Source organism: Lolium rigidum, chromosome 1 (genome assembly GCF_022539505.1).
Source record: "Lolium rigidum isolate FL_2022 chromosome 1, APGP_CSIRO_Lrig_0.1, whole genome shotgun sequence".
Classification (NCBI taxonomy): domain Eukaryota; kingdom Viridiplantae; phylum Streptophyta; class Magnoliopsida; order Poales; family Poaceae; genus Lolium; species Lolium rigidum.
Window position 1 is genome coordinate 197,085,096 of NC_061508.1, and position 9,556 is coordinate 197,094,651.

A 9,556-nucleotide genomic window follows, 5' to 3' on the forward strand; every position below is an offset into this window, starting at 1 on the left:
GGAAGAAGATGGAGAGCTGCCATTATTACATGGCACGCCATGAAGGAGGTTATGCGAGCTCGTTTTGTTCCCACTAATTATTTGCGCTCAGTTTATGATAAGTTGACCCAATTGAAATAAGGTGCTATGACGGTTGATTCTTATTATACGGAGATGGAGATGTTTTTGCAGCGTGCCCGTGTTCGTGAATCTATTGAGATGACTATGCAGTGTTTCCTCGATGGTTTGAAATATACCATCAAGGGTATTGTCCGTCATCACCGTTATGATACTATGAATGAGCTACTACATCATGCAAGAGAAGCTGAATCACAGTTGGTTGAAGAGGCGCAAATTACGGTTCATACTACGGGCGATGGGCGCTACACGCGTAGGGCGCCACCCTCTACGGAGCCATCTTCGCGCCCCGCGGATGTTTCTACTTCGTCTAGCAAGCCGGTTTCCAATGTGTCTAACACAAAGAAGCCCGCTCCTGCAGCAAGTGGAACTAGTTCTAACATGTCTACGATGTGCAACCGCGATATGGCTTGTCATACATATGGTGGCAAGGGTCACTTCAAGAGAGATTGTCCTAACCGTAAAGTGATGATTGTTAATGAGGACAATGAGTACGCGACTGGAGATGATGCTGATCCGGAGGCTCCAGAAGATGATGGTTATGAAAGCGATGGTTTTGATGCTTATCCTTCTGAAGCACAAACTATTGTTGTGTCACAGCATGCTCGTAATATGCAGCCATGTGCATCTACTCAGCGCTACAATTTGTTCCAAACAAAGGCACTAGTTGGTCCCAATAAAGTTTGCAGGGTCATTATTGACGGCGGGAGTTGTCGCAATCTAGCAAGCAAGGAGTTATGTGCCAAGCTGAAATTGAAGTATCTACCGCACCCGCATCCATACTATATTCAGTGGTTGAGCGACAATGATGATATGAAGGTAAATCACATGGTGCGTGTTGATTTCGAGATAGGACCATACAAAGACTCCATTGAGTTTGATGTGGTTCCGATGACGGTGTGTCATCTACTCTTGGGCTGGCCATGGCTCTATGAACGTTATGTGCAACACAATGGCCGCGCCAATATATATCACTTGGAGTTCAAGGGCAAGAAAGTTAACTTGCATCCTATGTCACCACAGCAAATTGTCAATGAATCTCGTCAGAAAACTAAAGTGAACTTGGAGGATGCATCCATAGAGATGCGAGAGAATAGTAATGCCGTGAGTGATATAACGAAAAGTGAGCGAGTGAATTCCTTAGTTCTATTAGCCACCAAAGAGGATATGAGAGAATTTAGTGAGGATCCTACAACCATACCTCTTGTGCTCATGTACAAGGGTGAGGTTTTGGTTTCTAACGACATGACCCCTATTTCTCTTGGTGTTTCTTGTGTTTTGCAGGAATTCAGTGATGTGTTTCTGGAGGAGGTGCCCGCAGGATTGCCACCATTGCGTGGTATTGAGCATCAAATTGACTTGATCCCCGACTCCTCGCGGCCCAATAGGGCGGCATATAGGACGAACCCCGAAGAGATGAAGGAAATACAGAAACAAGTGCAAGCGCTTCTTGACAAATGTTATATTCGCATAAGCTTAAGTCCTTGTGGTGTTCCTGTTATTTTAGTTCCTAAGAAAGATGGTACATGGCGCATGTGTGTTGATGGTAGAGCGATAAACAACATTACTATTCGATATAGTCATCCTATACCCAGTTTAGAGGATATGCTAGATGAATTCAGTGGTGCTGCTGTTTTCTCTAAAATTGATTTGTGTAGTGGTTATCATCAAATTAGGGTGAAAGAGGGGGATGAATGGAAAACAACCTTTAAAACAAAATTTGGTTTATATGAGTGGTTAGTGATGCTGTTTGGTTTAACTAATGCACCTAGCACTTTCATGAGGTTGATGAACCATGTTTTGCGTGATTTTATTGGCAAGTTTGTGGTTGTGTACTTTGATGATATATTAATTTACAGCCGCAATTAATCTGATCATACTATGCATATTCAACATGTTTTGCAAGTGTTGCGTGATAATAAACTCTATGGTAATCTTGAGAAGTGCACATTTTACAAAGATAAGGTCATATTTCTGGGTTATGTTATCTCTAAGCATGGAGTAGAGGTAGGTTCATCTAAAATTGAAGCAATTCAAAATTGGCCTACTCCCATGAATGTGAGTTAAGTATGAAATTTTCATGGTCTTGCTGGTTTTTATAGACGTTTTGTGTCCAATTTTAGTACTATTGCTGCACCTTTGAATGTCTTGACTAAAAAGGGTGTTGCATTTGGGTGGGGCACAGCCCAAGATCATGCTTTTGATGAACTGAAACGATTGTTAACTTCTACACCATTGCTTGCACTTCCTGATTTCAATAAGCAATTTGAGATTGAATGTGATGCTAGTGGTATTGGAATTGGTGGTGTGTTGATGCAAGAGGGTCGCCCAATTGCATATTTTTCTGAGAAACTTTCTGGTGCTAAGTTGAACTATCCTATCTTGATAAAGAATTGTATGCTTTAATTAGAGTTCTTGAGGTTTGGCAATATTATTTGTGGCCAAAATAATTTATCATACTTTCTGATCATGAAGCTTTGAAATATCTGAAAGCTCAATCTAACTTGCATAGGCGTCTTGCTAAGTGGGTTGAGTTCATTGACACTTTTCCATACATTATTAATCATAAGAAGGGAAAAGATAATATTGTTGTTGATGCTCTATCTAGGAAAAATATGATGTTAACTTAACTTGGTGTTAAAATTCCTGAGTTAGAGGTTCTATGTGATTTATATGCTACTGATCATGATTTTGATGAACCATATCGCTTGTGTGCTATTTGTAACGCATGGGAAAAATATCACATACATGATGGGTTCTTGTTTAGAGCTAACAAATTATGTGTTCCAGAATCGTTTGTGTGTTTGCTCTTATTGCAGGAATCACATGTTGGAGGTTTGATGGGTCACTTTGGGCGTGAGAAGACGCTACTCATGCTTGCTAATCACTTTTATTGGCCAAAGATGAGGCGGAATGTGGACAGGTATGTGAAGAGATGCATTACTTGCAACAATTTCAAGTCCAAGCTGAAGCCTCACGGTTTGTATACTCCTTTACTGGCACCTACTACACCATGAGAACATATTAGTATGGATTTTGTGTTGGGTTTGCCGCGTACTAAGAGAGGCCATGATTTTATATTTGTAGTAGTGGATAGATTCTCTAAAATGTCACACTTTATTGCCTGCCACAAGAGCAACTAAAAGGCAAGAACAATGCTGCAAGAGTCAACAAGAAGCGTAAGGAGATGTTGTTCAAGCCTGGTGATATGGTCTGGGTTCATTTTCGCAACGACAGATTCCCCAAGGTACGGAAGTCCAAGTTGCCTCCTCGTGGTGCTGGTCCTTACAAAGTGCTTTCCAAGATCAATGACAATGCATATGCTATAGATCTTCCAACTGATGAGTTTGGTGTCAATAATTCTTTCAATGTTGCTGATTTGACACCGTATGATGGAGAACACCTTGGAGCGTCGAGGTCGACGCCTTTTGAAGGGGGGGATGATGAGGACATCACCGAACTACTACCTCCGTCATTGCAAGATAAAGACAATGTTGATGTGAAGATCAAGTCCAATGAAGTTAGGATTGGAGCCATTACAAGGGTTCGTGCGAAGCTACTTAAACAACAGGTGAATTCACTCTTGAATGATACTTTGATCGATGAGAACTTTATACTACCTAAGTCTTTCCACTTACGTATGATCAGGTATGAAGATGGAGCAAGCATCGCACGAGGAAGAAAGGACCAGCTGGACATGGTGCTGGACGTGAAGACATCCCATGGACGCGCGAGGGAGGAGAGGGAGGCATGCGCGAAGGAGGGAGAAGGAATTGTCAAGGCCGGCGCCACCAGGTGCCACATCGGATGGGCCGGTCCAGACCAGGCCATACACCGGTGCACACCGGAGCAAGATCCAGTAAAGAAGCCGCGTTGGCCCAGTGCTCACCCGGTGCCAGGCCCGGCAACCGCCGCATGACCCGGTGCCTCGGCCGGTTCCACCGGACCATACGCCGGCCGAGTCCGAATCGTTTTTGGGCCGAACCCGATCCGGGTCGGTTTGTATCAGCTATTTTCGACCCCTGGTTTTCCTGAACCCCTATATAAGTTCCCAGGACGCCCCCAAATTAGGTTTAGACCACGTTTAAGAGAAACCTTAGTTCATAGTTTTTGCTACGCAAAACTATTGATACCAACATTCTCCAATTCGTTTCGATCTGGAGTTTTATACTACTGAAAGTTTGTGTGATCTGCTGTTCCACTGGGGATTAGAAGATTGGAATTTACCGCTTCGTGGTCGGCGGCTACGTGCGCAAGTGTGTGGAGTTGCGAATATCTTGCAGGGTTGAGAGCTGTTGCAATTGCGATAGGGATCGATCGAGAGACTCGTCAGCGTCATACAAGTTATCATCCACTTCATCATCGTGTATCTCCGCTGTGTTCATCGTGTGTTCATCACCATCCACCTCGCTTACTGAGAAGATCGGGCCACCCTTATCACGGAGGGAGGCGGGGGAGCAGTGGCGCTCATTAACTCCGGCACAGAGAGCTAGGCGCGACGAGACGCTTCGCTGCGCCTCTGCGGAAACTGCACCATCGTTGCGCGCCAATAACTTCCGTCGCGAGGCAGGCGACGGTTAGGTCAAAGTTGAATGTGCCGCTGACGCGTCGAACCCGTGTCTCCTCGCCTCGCATTTCGTTGTGTCCGGCGTGCCTGTGAAGCGGGAACGGGCTCGGGGCACCGGACACCGTATTGGGCCGCGCCGAACGGAAGGAGGTTTTGGGGCGTGCGGTTGGGAACGAAATTTTCTCCGACGTGCCCCAAATTTCTTTGAAGACTACTTTGAGGGACGCGGCTGGAGATGCTCTCGTACCTTAGGACGCAGTTGACTACTATAAAATAACCTGAGCACTATTTGCAACGCACATGTATCATTGAGTCACTATCTTTTGTAATGTTTAGACTTCAGTTAAACAAAGCACATATATAGTTGTTTATTTATGGCCATATTTTATCTACCTTGCCGGTCGTACGAAATTGCTATATATAGGTAGTCAAAGCTGGAGCTTTTGAAAAGATGAGCGTTCATTTCTCTGTGTGAAAGCTACAATTGAAAACGGATCCTCAGATACATGAAAACAGTACAGGACTCAGTGTACCGGCACAGTGAACGTTGGTTAAGCTCGCTTACGTTAGAAAGACAGTTCATATTCAAGATGGATATATTTACCCCGAGAATGGATTCCATCACTTACCCTTTGAGATCGAGCATGTGGCATTTTTAACTTACACTGGCGGAAAAAGGGCTAATAGTCGCGGTTCGCAACGGCCATTAATACCGGTTGCGCAACCGGTATTAAATATGCGGGACTAAAGCCCCCACCCTTTAGTCGCGGTTGATTACGAACCGTGACTAAAGGCCCTTCCACATGGGCGCCAGGCGACCGTTGGGGCGGAGGACCCCGCCGCAGGTTTAGGGTTTTACCCCCCCCCCCCCTAAATCTGGTTTCTTTTTAATTTGTATTATTTTATTTCTTTTGTGTTTTATTTTAATTTTGAAGGAGTTTCACATATTCTACGGTACTACATACATGCATATGAATGTATAATTTGAAACAAATTTGAAATTAGAACCAAAAAGAATTCAAGAGGAATATACAATATATATTCAATATCGGATGACCATATACAATTTTGAACAAGTTTCCATACATAATTTACTGCATCAGAAGTTCTACGTCCTCTACATAGTGTTCTCCTTTAGGATTGATGACTTCCCTCACGAACCATCCAGCTAGTTCCTCTTGAAGTGGTCGGAAGCGAGCTTCTGACTAAGCATCTTCCGGAGGTTATTCCTCTTGACATTGTTATCACACGGAACCCGCTCAGAGGTGTATCTCCGGATCATCTCACAAACATAGTATCCACATAGATTGGTCCCCGGTGGCTGAATATCCCCAGTCCCAGGCACTGACCTTTTAAATTGTAGCTCTTTTTTGAATTACCGACCTTTTGCGGTGGCTCTTTTTTGAATTCACCGACCTTTTCATCTCTTGAACCATCTCCAAACCCTACGAGGCAAAGAAAAATTAAATGAACAAAGAGAGTTATTAGTTACTTGATATTAGGAAAATGAGCGAAATAGGCCGATCGATATAGAGAAGCAAATGAATGAAAATAATTACTTCTGCATCATTCTTCTCATGTCGGCCCAAAGCTTTGCATCAGTTGAGAGTTGTGGGCCAGGCGTAGGTACGGGAGTGGATGCAGAATCCGTGGAACACACGGACACGAGCATGCACGATCATGCATAACTCATCGATTAGCCACATACCATGCATGGAATAAACAAAAGAGAATATGCTCAAGGCAGAAACACTCACCTAAAATGGTAAGGAAATAGAGAATATCACTTTTGAGTTCTGCTTTGTCGGCTTAGCCACAGGTCTTCCTCCACGTCGGCGGGGTGTTTTTCTAACACATGTCCATTAACGATGTGTGGGTCAATGAACCCAACATCATGGATGTTTGCTGGCGTGTAGTTGACACACGTCTGTTGGGAACCCCAAGAGGAAGGTGTGATGCGTACAACAGCAAGTTTTCCCTCAGTAAAAAACCAAGGTTATCGAGCCAGTAGGAGTCAAGGGCCACGTGAAGGTTGTTGGTGACGGAGTGTAGTGCGGCGCAACACCGGGGATTCCGGCGCCAACGTGGAACTGCACAACACAATCAAAGTACTTTGCCCCAACGTAACGGTGAGGTTGTCAATCTCATGCGGCTTCTTGTAAACAAAGGATTAGATGTATAGTGTGGATGATGATGTTTGTTTGCGAAGAACGAGTAAAGAACAATTGCGGTAGATTGTATTTCGGATGTAAAGAATGGGACCGGGGTCCACAGTTCACTAGTGGTGTCTCTCCCATAAGATAAATAGATGTTGGGTGAACAAATTACGGTTGGGCAATTGACAAATAAAGAAGGCATAACAATGCACATACATATATCATGATGAGTACTATGAGATTTAATCGGGGCATTACGACAAAGTACATAGACCGCTATCCGACATGCATCTATGCCTAAAAAGTCCACCTTCGGGTTATCATCCGAACCCCTTCCGGTATTAAGTTGCGAACAACGAGACAATTGCATTAAGTATGGTGCGTAATGTAATCAACACAAATATCCTTAGACAAAGCATCGATGTTTTATCCCTAGTGGCAACGGCACATCCACAACCTTAGAACTTTTTGTCCATCGTCCCAGATTCAATGGAGGCATGAACCCACTATCGAGCATAAATACTCCCTCTTGGAGTCACAAGTATCAACTTGGCGAGCCTCTACTAGCAACGGAGAGCATGCAAGAACATAAACAACATATATGATAGATTGATAATCAACTTGACATAGTATTCAATATTCATCGGATCCCAACAAACACAACATGTAGCATTACAAATAGATGATCTTGATCATGATAGGCAGCTCACAAGATCTAACATGATAGCACAATGAGGAAGACAACCATCTAGCTACTGCTATGGACCCATAGTCCAGGGGTGAACTACTCACACATCGATCGGAGGCGATCATGGCGATGAAGAGACCTCCGGGAGATGATTCCCCTCTCCGGCGAGGTGCGCGGAGCGATCTCTGAATCCCCAGAGATGGGATTGGCGGCGGCGGCGTCTGCGGAAGGTTTTCCGTATCGTGGCTCTCGGTGCTGGGGGTTTCGCGACGAAGGCTTTAAGTAGGCGGAAGGGCGGGTCGGGGGCGTCACGGGGGCCCCACACAGCAGGGCCGCGCGGGCCGCCACTGGGCCGCGCCGCCCTGGTGTGGCGGCGCCTCGTGGCCCCACTTCGTATCTCCTCTCGGTCTTACTGGAAGCTTCGTGGAAAAATAGGACCATGGGCGTTGATTTCGTCCAATTCCGAGAATATTTCCTTACTAGGATTTACGAAACCAAAAACAGCAGAAAACGACAAGCTGGCTCTTCGGCATCTCGTCAATAGGTTAGTGCCGGAAAATGCATAATAATGACATATAATGTGTATAAAACATGTGAGTATCATCATAAAAGTAGCATGGAACATAAGAAATTATAGATACGTTTGGGACGTATCAAGCATCCCTAAGCTTAGTTCCTACTGCGCCCTCGAGTAGGTAAACGATAACAAGATAATTTACGAAGTGACATGCTATCATAATCTTGATCATACTATTGTAAAGCATATGAGATGAATGCAGCGATTAGAAGCAATGGTGAAGATAATGAGTAAACAAATGAATCATATAGCAAAGACTTTTCATGAATAATACTTTCAAGACAAGCATCAATAAGACTTGCATAAGAGTTACTCATAAAGCAATAAATTCTTAGTAAAGGCATTGAAGCAACACAAAGGAAGATATAAGTTTCAGCGATTTGCTTTCAACTTCAACATATATATCTCATGGATAATTGTCAACACAAAGTAATATAACAAGTGCAATAGGTAAACATGTAAGAATCAATGCACACGAGTTGATACAAGTGTTTGCTTCTAAGATAGAAAGAATAGGTAAGCATGACTCAACAATAAAGTAGAAGATAGGCCCTTCGCGAGAGGAAGCATGGATTACTATATTTGTGCTAGAGCTTTTCATTTTGAAAACATAGAAACAATTTTGTCAACGGTAGTAATAAAGCATATGTGTTATGTATAAGATATCCTATAAGTTGCAAGCCTCATGCATAGTATACCAATAGTGCTCGCACCTTGTCCTAATTAGCTTGGATTAACATGGATTATCATTGCATAGCATATGTTTCAACCAAGTGTCACAAGGGGTACCTCTATGCCGCCTGTACAAAGGTCTAAGGAGAAAGCTCGCATTGGATTTCTCGCTTTTGATTATTCTCAACTTAGACATCCATACGGGACAACATAGACAACAGATAATGGACTCCTCTTTAATGCATAAGCATTCAACAACGAGTTAATATTCTCATAAGAGGTTGAGGATTAATTGTCCAAGCTGAAACTTCCACCATGAATCATGGCTTTAGTTAGCGGCCCAATGTTCTTCTCTAACAATATGCATACTCAAACCATTTGATCATGAAAATCGCCCTTACTTCGGACAAGACGAACATGCATAGCAACTCACATGATATTCAACAAAGGTGTAATAGTTGATGGCGTCCCCCGAAACATGGTTGCAGCTCAACAAGCAACTTATTAAGAAATAAGACACATAAGCTACATATTCTTCACCACAATAGCTTTTAAGGCTATTTTTCCCATGAGCTATATATTGCAAAGACAAAGAATAGAATTTTAAAGGTAGCACTCAAGTAATGTACTTTGGAATGCGAGCGAAATACCATGTGGTAGGTAGGTATGGTGGACACAAATGGCATAGTTTTGGCTCAAAGATTTGGGTGCACGAGAAGAATTCCCTCTCAATACAAGACTAGGCTAGCAAGGTTGTTTGAAGCAAACTCAAGTATAAA